This window comes from Dromaius novaehollandiae, chromosome 3 (assembly GCF_036370855.1).
Source record: "Dromaius novaehollandiae isolate bDroNov1 chromosome 3, bDroNov1.hap1, whole genome shotgun sequence".
NCBI lineage: Eukaryota > Metazoa > Chordata > Aves > Casuariiformes > Dromaiidae > Dromaius > Dromaius novaehollandiae.
The window spans coordinates 120,685,893-120,699,844 of record NC_088100.1 but is presented as its reverse complement, the minus strand read 5'-3'; positions in this window follow the sequence as shown (position 1 = coordinate 120,699,844).

The following is a 13,952-nucleotide window of genomic DNA, read 5'->3' as shown; positions in this document are numbered from 1 at the left end:
TTCCAAAACTCAGCTTTAAACCAGAAGACAGCAGGACTACTTTTATGCGGTGAGTCTCAAGACAAGGGGTGATGTGCTAAGAATTGCAATGGGATTTCTTTCAGGCAGTGAGGCACACCTTCAAAATCTTTGCTTTGCGTGTTGATATTTAGATTCATTTTTGCTTCTGCTTTCTGTTAGGGCTCCTGTCACTCAGTGACTCATTCTCTGGCCTCAGCAAACTGTGTTTTCAGGAGGCCTCTGCAGCTTCCTGAGCCTCAGGAGGATTTGCACCCCTCACCTCCCCGGGACAAGGACGGGGTGCTGCAGCCCCTGCAGCAGACTTGATGCCGGCTGACTGGCCTTGTTAGGAGGTGTTGCGAACCAGCCGACGGTGTTGCTTCATGGCCGAGGAGCGGGTGGTGGTAACACACGAGAAGCAGCCCGGTCACGGTGGCTGCACCGAGCTGGGGACGTAGCAGCAGCAAGTGCGATGAGGAGGGCTGAGCGGGGAGCAAGGCGGGTAACATTTGCAAACAGAGAGGTGCTGGCACTTTTGCCAAGAGTAGCTGTTACCTGAAAACAGCTGATTGCAGGTGTTTAAAATCCCAGGTTTTCATGCTCCATTGCCTTTCAAAGGATGGTGCTGGGTGTAAATGCTGTGCTGGTCCTTTGGGCTGTGTGAGAGATGCGGGTGCTGGCAGTGGGACCAGGAGAGCGCGATGGCCATGCAGTCCTGCCAGAAATGCCCCGGACACACCAGTGCGTGGGTGTCCTGCAGCCAAGGCCGAGCCAGAGCTGCCACTGCCTTGGGAAGGTGCTGCTGCCCTGGTGCTAACCCTTCTGTGGGGTATTTTGTTTGCCTGGAGCGGCTGTAGTGTCCTAACATCACATCTGGCAACAGCCTCCTGTCATGTTCTCCCTTGCAACAGAAGCATCAGAGAAGAGACAATGAAAAGAGGAAAAAATTCACGTTAGCCTCTAGACGCGCCACCTTGAAACACTTAGGCTGCCTCCTGCAATTCAAACATAATTACATGCTAAGGAGGACAAACTCTACCTGTTTTGCTATCAGTGCCATACTGCTCCTGGGGTCTGCTGCCACTCTCTGTTGAATACTTGGGTTCAAATTTGCAAAGTATCACGTCTCGTGTGTGTGTGTATATGTATATATATATTTGTATTCTGTAGATTTAATCCAGAAAGAGTGGTGAAAAACTGAACAGGTCCAGTGCATAGTGTAATCAAAGATTTATAAGCAGCCCTGCATTTTTAATGCATAGAAAGTAATAAGATCTGCACAGTAAAAACAGAAATGTGAAGTTAAATGGTTACTCTTGCCAATTTTCCACAAAACATCATCAAGGCATCATTTCAGCAGAAGAGGTTCAAGGCTGACTCCTCCCAAAAGGAGGACAATGACTTGATCAGGCTCCAGTTAACACCATGAGCATCCTATCCTCATGGGCCTGCTTGGCTTCTCTTTATAACTTTAAAAAAAGCCCAGCAGGTTAGCCCAACTGGCGAATCAAGAGGTGTGTTGTAACATGTCTTTCTATTTCGTTCCCATAATAGACAACTTCAAAGGCAGTATTTGAATTTTTTTTTAAAAAAAAGGTGGTTGTGATCAAAGCAGAAAGGAGGTACTGTTAGCACAGGAGGGACCTGTCGCCCTCCAGCTGAGGGTGCTGCATGATGATGGAGAGATGATCCCCGCTTTGCCCGGGCGGGCGTAGGGGCAGGGCTGTCTGACCACTGCGGACGAGACTCCTTCGCGGTTTTCTTCAGCCCATGATCGCTGGTGCTGTGGAAAGGGGCAATTCAGCTTTAATAAGCATTTTGGAGAAGGGAGAACAGGTCAAAGAGCTAAATAATATCACATACTGAAGTGTGCTGTTGTGTTCAGTGCAGTGACAAGGGAGAGGAGAGGAAGGACCGCTACTAGTTGCATGATCCAGAAAATGGCTTAACCTGGCATAGACAAAACTTGGCCTGTTTTACATTCAGAAATTCAAATAATGGCTACCTGGAGCTGCAAAGCTATTCCCAGGTATCTGTTTTCCCTTCCCAGCCTGCTGTTGTGCTTCTGTCTAGCAACGCCCCATAAATGTAGCGTGCCTTCCACCCCTTCTCTTCATACATATCTTCCAGTGTGTTAATCTTTTTTTCAGTGTTTGCTTTTTTTCTGAGCATCCAACTTGGTCCTTCTGTGGTTTGCTGCTAGGGAGATGTGTTTTCCCTTACTAGCTACCTCAATAGTTTCCTAAAGTGAGGGAAGCTGATACTTCTGGGGAATTCTTGAATTTACGTTATCTGATAATACCTTTTCCTGCTTCTACAAGCCTTATGGGACATCTAAGGCACATGACAATTTTTTTGGAACATTTAGGTCACTGGTTTGTCTGTTAGCCTGCTGGTGTTTTATTTTCAAGCTTTTATACGAGCAATTTTTGAAGATCTGTGAATATAATAAAATGGGTTTTAAAAATGACTAAGGTTCGTAACAGGATTCCTTGCAAGTTAATCATTGGAAACACGGGCACAGGATCTGGCTTGGTTATCAAGTTGATTAAAACGGCTGGAGCAAGAGGCAGCATCATATCTAAATTTGATAAGATTTGTCTTAACAAAAAGTTCGTTTTAGAAATACGACAAAAAGAAAAGTAGAGGCAAAAAAAACGGTATCTTGCTGGTTCATGATCTGCTGTAAATGAGCTGTTCTGGCCTGTAGTTCACCTACACTGGGGGATCCCGCTGATGGGAAAGGTCTGGTATGTGTTGCTCTGCTGAATCCCAGTTGGCACTTTGCTTGCCATTTCTCCTGCAGTCTAAATAAAGGTTGTAAAATAAAAATAGAATAAGTATTGCTTATTTACTGCTCCAAACACACAGAATATATTCCAGTTTTGCATTTATTCCTACTATTCTCTTATTATCTGCCTTTACGTATTCAGTGACTGGTATTCTGGAGTAGTTGTGGTATCAAAATTAGTGATTTTCTGCCACTCAGAGTAAGCAGTGATACACCATCGGCTTTTCCTCTTTGGAGCCCTGGCGTCCTGTTTTGCTCACGTGTTTCCTGTGCGAGAGCTAAGCCTGCCTGCGTGGCCCTGGCTTGTTTCTATTTGGCCTGAGAAGCTAATCTTCACAATTATTGTGACCAATTCAAGCCCATCCAAGTATCTGGCTTTGAGAATATTTGAAATACTGCTGCCACTGTTTCAGAGACCCAGATGTACCAGCTAGAAACATTTATGCTATTAAAAGAGCTGTGAGAAATTTTGGATGAGGCTCTTGTAGAATTTGCAGCCAAGATTTCACCCTTTCATTATAAGTCTTTGATTCCAAACTTTTGATTGAACCATGGACTAACAGATTTAGTTCCCCCCCCCCCAAAAAAAATCTAATTTGCAAATATAATCTTCAACATGAGACCCAGATTGCAATTCTTTTTGATTGGAATAGTGGGAGGGAAATCGCGCTGTACAATTCCTTATTCAACATCATTAAACAAAATGCCAGCGTTAGTTAAAATGTTCACCAAAATGCCACAGGTTTGTACCTTAAGTGCATTATTCACTGCTTGTTCTTTGGTATTTCCCCGAGGGGGAAAAGACTTCAGTCAGAGCAGAAGAAACAATGGCCTGATCAGTCACAGGCTCCTTGAATTGCAAATAAGAATCAGCAAACAGCTCAGTAAACATGTTCCCTCCAACCTCTGCAAAACTGCTCTGTTCAGCTTTTTGCAGCTCTCTCATATAATATGATTCTTTATACAATGTACGTGCTTAAATATTTCTCACTTTTTCTTTTTTCTTTTTGATTCTGCCACTAAGCAAACATAAGAATGGGTGAAACTGAATGTAATCTGTCCCAGACAAAATTGTACTTTTTATATTTATAGGTTCCTGAAGGCAAAGGTGTTCTGCCTTCACATCTGCACAATGCCCATCATATCAGTGCCAGGATGGCACACATCACTGCCAGAAACACAGGCAGATGTTATCTCTCATATTATGATAAGAAACTAATTATATATATTAAAAAATAATATAACACCATCTAAGAGATGATGCTAAACTGCTGGTGTAGGCAAGTGTTTGGTGTGGTTATTTACAACTCTCTCCTGAGAGTGTGAATATGCAGATGTGCAGTATCTCCCCCGTCTGCACCGGGGAGCACCAGCACTGCTGAACAGGGACTGCGATGCCTTGATGTAGTCAAGCCCCCGTGACACATCTGTCCTGTCAGGAGCTGCCAGAAGGGACTGCCTTTACTGCTGCAGAGCGATGCTGCTGCGGACATCTGCACCTCCTGGGGTCTCCTCTCCCACCGCAGGGAAATGCAGATGCTCCAGGCACAGCACAACGACAACAAGTAGTGCCTTCATTCCCCGGGGCGGCGGGGGGGTTGCCATCCGAGAAGTCATTTAGCAAGCTTCTGCCATGCATTTGAGGCAGAAGCATTCAGTGAATTGCATGAGCGTTTCCCCTCTCATCTCAGTCTCGTGATCAGATTGAGACCAAAAGCCTCCCTGGGAAATACACTTCAGACCAACCAAAGTCATTGAAGTCTTACCCAGGTTCCTGGTGGAAACGCAAAGGACAGAGAGCTGCAGGGACAGACAGGATAACTTAACCCTTTCTTCTGTCTGTAAGCACGTTATTGTTACAGCTTAAAAACTTGATGTAAAGTGGTGTGAGCTAGTGTTCCTGGGCAAGGCAAGCTTTGTTCAGTGACGCTTCTTAGTTACAGATGTACTGCTGATGGCTTTGGTTCTGTTGAGATCTAGGTTAAAAGGTGTTGCAAAGGGCTATGATGTTTTATTACCTAGGTCTTGAGTAAGGGCTTGTCTAAATAGAAAGCCATTTGTGGCAGGACTGACCTCTGTCATTTATTTTTTACTTATAGTATTTTGCAAAATTGGACTTTATTATCTATTGCTGAGTCAAGAATAAATATGATCAGATGGTGACAATCAAATTGTACGTAAAATGATTGCAGTTGCCTAGACTGAAGACCTTTTTCATACAGTTCTGTTATAATAATTTAGTTATGCCATGCTTCCTGATCAGATTTTCCTGGAAATCTCTGCTACATGCAAATGAAAAAGAACTTGGAAGCTGCTAAGCTTTCAGAAATGTTAATGTAACCATGCTACATATGTAGGATTAGTGAGCATTTCCTAGGCAAAAATGTAGTTAACTGATTACTTAACTAATAAGCAATTGATATTGCAGTTGGGCATGGATGTGCCATGTGAGTTTGTTTTGTAGCGATTGAGGGTGGTGTTTCTCTTTTCTGCAGTGGAAATGTCTCCATTTGAACCGGTAGCTAGTGCTCTATATTCAAAAGTGGGCAATACGTGTTTTCAAGAATCAATTTCTCTGACCTGTTTTACTCAATTACTGTAGAAAAAACCTTCATGATCTAGTAGCCCCCATCCCTCTGTAAAGGGGACCTAGACTTCTAGTTCGCATATCAAAACTTGCACAGATGAATTTTACCTCGGGGGTCTGCTGAGATCGCAGAAGTACAAGTAGAGACCGACTTTACCCATTGCTAACATGAACGTTAAGAGCATCTTTCTCCTCCTCGGCCTGAGTGGCTCATCTTCTGGTGTTCCCTTTTAGTCCTTTACGGAGTCGTGCAGGAGCTCGTGTCGAGGAATGGCTTCTGCAGGAGCTGAGTCCCCAAGGAGTGTGATTTTTAGATGGAGATGAGGAGCAGCAAGACTGGTGCCCAAAGGCATGTTTCGGGGCAGGGTTAACTTGCTTTTCTTTTTCCCCTACTTCATTCACGGCTGAGACTAAAAATGGTGGCATCTGGGATGGTTTTGTGTAGTTTCAGCTCTGGCCCTCTTACCCATTCTGCTCAAATGTCAAACTGTGCAGCAGTTCTTTCTTGGCGACAGGTCGTGTTGTATGTAATGATTGCTCGAGACGTAGCTCTTTGCCAAGTAATGTAATCAGTCACTTACAGCAAAGCTCTAGGCAGCTGCAGTGGTATGTATTCATTCATCCCATTTACTTCAGCGTTAGGTCACAGGGAGAGGAGGAAAAAAAGTAATATGCAATTAGAGGAATTGAGTAAGCTGGCAATTGATAATATTGCTCATATAGACTACATTGTGTTTTAAACTTATCACATGCTTTAGATAATATGAATGGCCCCAAACTTTACTTTGTGCTTTACTTCAATGCTCCTTAACCTCCCTGTGTAAACACCACTCTTAAATGACCGAAACAGGAAAACACTGAAAGAAGGCTGAAACTTCCTCGCTCATTCCCAGTTTTGGTACGATGGTGTGTGGTACAGTAGCGCTAATGCCATCTGTGATCGCGTACTGTTGTCAGGGCCCTGCCATATCTGGGCATAACAGCATGAGCTTTATAACCTTGTGACAAAAAGCAATTAGGGGCAACATCCAGATCTGCAGATATGTATCATGTGGAGATGTAAGGAGCTTCCAACAGCGAATTTAATTAGCAGCAAACACAGAGTACTCAGTGACCTGCAGTGCGGATAACACAGTTCCTGTCCAGCAATATCAGTTTTTCTCTATAAAAGGGTACCTAAACTGCTCTGCTGCTGGTCCCATGCATAACTGACAGGCTGTCAAGGGGCTTTGGGTGGAAATTTTGAACCTGGAAGGCTGAACTGGGAAATGCAACGGAGTAAATCCAGTCTTGCATAGAGCAACATGGGCTTTTTTGCAATGCTGAGGAATAGTCCAGGAGGAGCTAAGCAAGTGCTAATGCCAGCAATTACTGGACATTTCTCACGGATGTATAGAAAAGACTTTCATAGTCGAATCTGTCCTGGACAAAGTAGTAAAATGAGCTAATGCTTCATATGCTTTAATGTATAAGGGCGAGTAGAGCCATGATTTACAAACTTGTATGAAAAAGAGTCTTGACAGTGTGTGTGTGTTGGCTGTGACAAAGGAATTCCTTATTTGACTTTGAGGGGATATTAAAAATGAATTAAACCAGCCCTGGTTTTCTTAAGTTTACAGTGCTACGGACTGATACTCTGTAGTGTCTGAGGTTACAGGAGAAAGCTTGTTAGCTACCCTGCACCACTTCTCTCAAACCAAAAGAGCTGCTAATTGAAGCCATACTCAGTTGGGATGTAAATGAGGAGGAGGTGAGACACGCTTTTGCGGACTAGGAGAAGGGTAAGCATCAGTGATGAAATGCTGTAGTAATGGCCTTTACTGAAGACACTGGGCTGGTGCCAGTACACGAGGCAAAACGTCCTGATCCAGCTGAGGAGAAAGAGCCACAGTTTTTTCCTGGTCAAGTGTCCCTGTCTACCACCAGCTCCACTGAGGATATCTGGGGATGGACCGGGTGGCTGTCTGCTAACAGCAGGCTCTGGGGACATGTGGGTTGCGCATCTGTCTCTAGTGAAGCACCGAGGGGCTCTGGGCTGCTTTGGAGGGCCTTGTTGCGTCCCCACCATGAAGCAGACCTAGTGGCATTCGCCTTGCTCCACAAAGAACTGGGCAGCCATGCAAGAAAATGTCTGTCTTGGTATTTCTAAGGTCCTGTGGAAGGACAACATGCACCGTGAGGAGAAGGGCTGCTCCCCTTTTTCTTTTCTGCTGGTTTTCTCAGGCTTAGTCCTGAGCGCCTGCTGAGTTTCACAGCGCTGATGCAGTCACAGTTTCTGCCTGCATAAATCCACTTATACCCATTTCCGAACCTGATTGTGTCTAGTGCCCGACTTACAGAGCCAGTTCTGCTGTAATAAACCTGGCTGAGACGCTTGCGGGGGGTTACTTGCTGGCAGCTAACTTTTAAATTGAATTTGACCTAAAACAAGAGATTTTTTTAAGACAGCTCTTGAGTCTAACCTAAAATCTACAAGCCTGAGATGCAGAAGCTGGAACTGAGCTATATGTGCAGAGAAACAAAAGGAGAGCTATTTCAAATCATCTATTATTTAATTAATATTTAATAAATAAATTATTAAGCGGGTTCCCTAGTTCTCATCTAAGCTGACTTCCATCAGAGTAACTACCAAACGTGCCTCCCAGGAATGTAATTCAGCTCTCTCGCATCTGGGTGGGTGCTCAGGCTTTCTGATGCTTCGATCTCTCCAGCGGTCTCGGAGAAGAGAAGCTGTGTCCAAGACCATAACCTATTTTACAGTGCATCAGATGTATCAGTCGAGCTCCGTTGTCTTTGCACCACCCCAGGAAAACCGAGCAGTTAAAACCATCTCGGTGTGACTTTCAGCTCTGCAGTGCAACCAGCAAGCCCCAGGCACAAGACAGCCTTGCAGAGCGGCTCCTGGTTCCAGCATTTACGCCTGGGAACTCTCTGTAGATAGATAAAAAAGACTTTCTGTAGATAAGGAGAAGGATACCAGTGGGGCAATGAGAGATTGCTCTCCAAGTCTTTGCCCCGTTGCAGGTTTGCTCTGTGACCCTGAGTGAGTAACTTGGCTTCTTAGTGGTCTTTTCCCACCCGTAAAGGGGCTACCCCAGGCCTTCTCCTGCTCGTGGTGGCTGGGGCGAGGATCGCCGCTGGCAAGCTTGCCCGGCGCTTGGGCCCCGCAGCGGGGAGGGTGCCTGGGTGCCCGCCGGAGCAGGAGGGGCAGCCGGGCGTTTCTCCTCGGGTTCCGCGGCGCTTGGCTGGACTGGCCCGTCTCCCGGCGGCGGGAAGTGTTTGCAAATACGCGTGCGTGCGAGGGCTGCGACGAGGTGCGTCCTGCGCCATACGGTCCGTGCAGATGCGCGTTGGCAGGTGTGAACCGTGTAACTATATTTGTGTGCGTTGAAGATTGTTTTGGAGGAAGCAAGAGGCTGCTGAGAACTCAGGCTAGGTACTCACTTTCCTTGTAATGTATTACTTTAATTTAAATTCACTTTACAGTCAGTGCACATGAGAATTATTTTGAAGGTTTAATTTGCTAGCTGCTGAAAGCAATAAGGTGGCTATCAACAGAAAAGAAATAGCTTGGCTGTTTGTTAATGCTCTTGGGCTGTACTGTAAGTACTCGGGGCAGCTGTAACGGCAGAGGAGCAAATAAAGCATTGCTGCTTTTAGAATTATTTGTTTTATTGTATCAATAGTTTTCTGTTTCTAGATATTTGCACAAAAAGTATTTTCTGGGACAGATGGGGGAAAGCTCTGTGGATTCTCAATAGCATTCAGACAGAAAAGCCCTTAAACCATCTAGAAAACATAATGTTTGGTCTCATTAGTGGCAAAAACTTCATTACATTTATTATGTTTGGATTAGTGCTAATTTTCTGGACATTTTGGTCAGCAAAAACTCTACTGAATTGTCTGTGTTTGAACTGGGAATTTAATTTCTTAGGATGGAGAAATTTGATTTTTATCTGCTATAAGCAACCATCTGGAGTAAGTTTATTTGTGTTACGTGGCTTGCATGTATTTATACTTCAGGCTGAGATCCCTTAAATTGAATTCTCTGAATTTTTACATATCATATAAATGACATTTGCTTGCAACACCGTGGAGTGATTACAGTGAATACTAAAATGGCAACATTCTGCAGTAAAAAAAATTACAATGTAAAATGAACATTCATTTACAACGGAGTGTAAATTTATACTATTTAATGAAATGCATTCACTGTGCAGTGAAATACTTCTTGTGCCTATTCAAATACAATTACAAAGCACTGAAACTTGTAATATTTAACAGAGACATTCTGTTACGCAGCAAAAATTGTGTCATGTTTGTTAAAATTATATTTGATAGACTGAAATAAACATGCTGTGTGCATATGTTTATTTCTCTATATAGATAAAATAATGGTATCGTGGCATCAGTCTGCTACAGACCAGAAGCCCTGTGACAGCAGCGCTTGCCTGGGCTTATTTAGTACCAGTCGTGTTCCTCTATGCTGCAGTGCCTTAGTAATTGCTCGCTCGAGGTCGGGAAGGCGTCTTCCTGGCGAAGGGTATGATGGGATGCAACCTGTCAGAGATCCCAAATGGATATAAAGGTGGTTGGATTGGGTCTCACGTGACCAACGAGCAGATGCTACTAGATGCTACGTGAACCTGCTTACTCATCTGCATGAGGGCCAGGAGACATCAAAGCATCTCCCGTATGGGGAAAGAGCTTGACCAAGGAGTTGGTTTTCAGGGAAAGTGGCCTCTGCGTGAACTGTTGTTTATGAGCTTCTCCCTAAGCAGTAGTTCTCTGTTTGGATGCTGGTAAAATGGTGCCTATTCAGAATAGATTTGTGTTGCTTGGAAATAAAACCCTCTCACCCAGATGCTGAACACGCCACAGGGAGGGACTCCTCCTGCTCCTGCAGAACCGGCTGCAGGAAGGGTGGCCGAGGTGACAATATTACCAGGGGCAATGCTATTCACACAGGTGCTGGAGATTATTCAGACATAAAAGGAAGACATTTATTCCAAGCCCCGTGCCAGCCATGGCAATGAGGGAAAGCCAATGATGCAAATGCATTTGTTCCCTTACAAGTCTGCTTTCTGTACATATATACTGAGAAGACTTTTTTTCCAGACAGATTCAGAAGTGTTTTTAGCAGTATATGCCTGGTGCTTGCATGGACTCCTTGAACCACGACTGCGCTAGTGCAGGGTTTCTGGCGAGACCTTTGTGGCTTTGTCCTGGCCAGGCCATCAGCCATGCTACCAAAAGGCTTTTTTCATTTGTCTGCAAGCAGTCTCCATTTGGCAGTCCCCTGCTGCCCTGTAAAGCTGGCAGCAAAACCTTCGGAGGAAAGCCCCGCCGTGGGGCTGCGGCCGTCCGGCACCGCGGCTTGAACCCCCATCCCTTTCCGGGGCCAGCACGGAGCCTCCCAGTGGGACCCCCCAGGGAAAGGGCTTCCCCACGGAGACACAAACTGCAAGCACCTTCAGGACACCCCAGCCTATTGCAAAGCCTGCTCCTTGCCCACGGCACACCGGGGCCCAGCCGGCATCAGAGGGTGTCCTCATCCCGCGTGGTGGCAGGCAGGCCATGGCGCGAGGTGTGGGGAGCTTCTTGGGGTGAAGGTCTGCGCGTTCGGAATCACTGGTGCTAAGTTCACAAATTTGTTTGCTAACACCAGTGCGGCAGTCCTTACCTTTCCACAACCCCTACCAAAACAGGGTATGCAGGTTTTTACTGCAAGAAAACAAATTAAACAGCCCAAGTTATGGTCTTGATCACCAAGCAGTGCAAGTTCCTTCTATCGGTGCAGCTCCTGACCCGCTTTTTTCTTTGTAGCTGGTGTTAAGTGGACGGCTGAAGGTAACTGCTAATCATGGTTTATGTGCCTGTTTTTATACCACAAATATAGGCAGACTTGACTCTCTCGAGCTAACAACCGATCTATCCATTTTTTGTGTTCATTTCAGCTGGAAAAGTGGCTACATAAGATAAATGCAGTAAGGATGAAGCTGGTCAATCCCTGCCTCCTTTTCAAAGGCCATCGGCTCATTACATTGTTGAATAAAATGTTAAGGCTTGGTATTATGAAATAACAAAATCTTATTCCTGTTTGCCCTTTTTACTTCAAAGGAAGAAAACTTGCTATTTATTCCAACCAAAATGTTGGTTCAAATTGACTGAGCGAGAAGTTCAAGGAGGTGCCTGGGTTAACTTGTGGATTTGCTGCTACTGCTTTTCTCTAAATTGCCTGTATGAGGCATAAAGCAGCTTGCCAAGACTCCCCCATGTAGCCTTTAGGCCCAGATGCACAAATATATCAGCTCTCTGCTTTCAGTTAATTTTCCATTTCAGCTTGGTCCCCAGCTTTTTTCCTGGGTGACTTATGTAGCTCATATGTTCATTATATGGTCTCTGCAACGCTGGCTTCCTGATTGAGGCTTGGTGCCCTCCTCGGCCCTCTCCTTCTGCAGACCCTGAGCGGTACCTAGAGAGTGAGGGATGGGGTGCTCGGAGGAGGCGATCGAGGAGGAGAGTCTGGGGACAGGCCCCCAGAAGGGGAACAGCCAAGGAGCTGTGCACGAGGAGGAGCAGGGCAGGGAAAGGGAGAAGGGCTCTGGAGGAAGGCCTGGGGTGCCCAGTGTGGGGATGAGGTGTCTGGGGAAGCAGGAGCTGGGGACAACCCCGGGTGCATGAAGTGAAGCGAGTCTGTGAGGAGGGTGGGAAGAAGGGGACGAGGAAACAACTATGCGTGGAGGTGCCACCTCCAGCCCGTGCGCGTGCGGTCAGCAGAGGTGAGGTTGGGCAAGGAGGGCAGAGCGCGAGGCGAGAAGAGCAGTGGCCTCTGCAGAGCCCGTCTTTGCTTGCCCTCTCCTCCCTGCCCCCACTGTGCCTTATGGCTAAAATTACTCTGCTGCTAATGCTGCTTCTGCGCTGAAGCTACCAGCACTGTACGAATTAAGAGGACAAGATGTTCAGAAGTGGCACATTCACACATTGGGGTTTTTTTGTTCTGTTTTCCTAGCACATAAAAGCAAATTTAGATGGGGGGAAGGAGCGACCAAACTAGAGGGGGGGGGGATGCAGAAAAAAAGCATTTCAGGACTCAGAGCGGAGTGCAACATATCAAAGCAGCTTATAAATGAGGCTCTGAATTAACAAGATGGGTTAGAGCAGCACCGATGCTAATAATAAGCAGCAAGGTACTTCCTGCGGAGACCTGAGCAAAGACATGCTTTGCCTTGGGAGGGGTCCCATTTTTCTTGGATTTCCATTTCTGCAGAAAGACCAAAAGAAAATCTGGTCTTTCGTGTAAGCTCCCTCCCTTCCAAACAAGCCCGGGAGCTGACCTTGCAAGGGGATCTCTTACAAACCTGGAATTAGACTTGAAAGTTCCCACTCCTTCAGTTTTTCCCCCCAAGCGCTAGAGCTTTTCAAAGAGAAGCGGTGAGCGTTGTTGGTATGCTTTCCCAGAGACCGACGTGGTGAGCGCAGAGATGCAATACGTAGTCATAAATCCAGCCCAAGACTCTCTTGCAAAATAATTACACTTCAAGGAAATTTTAATCTCATGTTAACGAGACCCCCTACAATCTTTGCTCTCTCAGTCAGATTAGAAACTGATTTATAATTAATGACAACTGTAATGCCACTACCTTCATATGAGAGGGATCTTTAGCTATCTCCTCTGAAGGGTTTGAAAAAATTAAAAATATGAGTGAAAGGTTTAATGATTGTATTTACAGCTGCTTTGCCATGTTAATAATAATAATAATAACAAGTGGTTCTCACGCATAAGGACCTGGAAGCTTAGAATATAGAAGCAAGAAAATAATCTTTGTACATAGAGCATTCAAATTGCAGTAGAAAATACCTTATCTGCATAAAAACTAGAGTGCATTCCAGGTGGCATAATCTTTAGTAAGAGTATTTTGCCCTTAGAGAGGTACTGGAGTTAGTACTTTGCCCAGAATTTGATAGTTTATGGAGTTTACGTTCAAGATAAGGATGTTTGCATGATGGATGCTGTCAAGAAGCCTATTCGATACAGGCTAGTTTTGCACAGGAGATTTATGGGTTTTTTCTCTCTTTTTTTCTTCACCCCTTCACCCTGCCCCCAAGATTTACTGAATAAATAGGTCCCTAATGTATCTACATTCTTCAACAGCTTTAAAAAAAAATCTGGGTCTGATTAATTAAAATCTCATTATCCACCATTATTGCAGTAGGTATGCAAAAATATAAAGACTTATTATTCAAGGAATTAATGCATTTCTAGAACTCTTTGGGGTTCATATGAGAGTTGGAAATGAGCACTGTATAATAATTTGTTTCAGGAGAGCTAATTAAGTCAGTTCATTTATTCAGTTATCTAAGCCTGGTCTAATCCCGTATACTGCTAAAAACCTTGTGATGCTCCCAACTTCATTACTAGTTTGAATTAATATCAGGACACAAATAATAGAAAATGTTCCTTCCATGCAGTAATGTATGGGAGGTGCCGGGCCAGAGTCCCAGGGGTGTAAATGCAGACGGCAGAACCGCCGTATTGCTCCAGCCAAAGGTCTGGACTCTTTTTCATAGGAA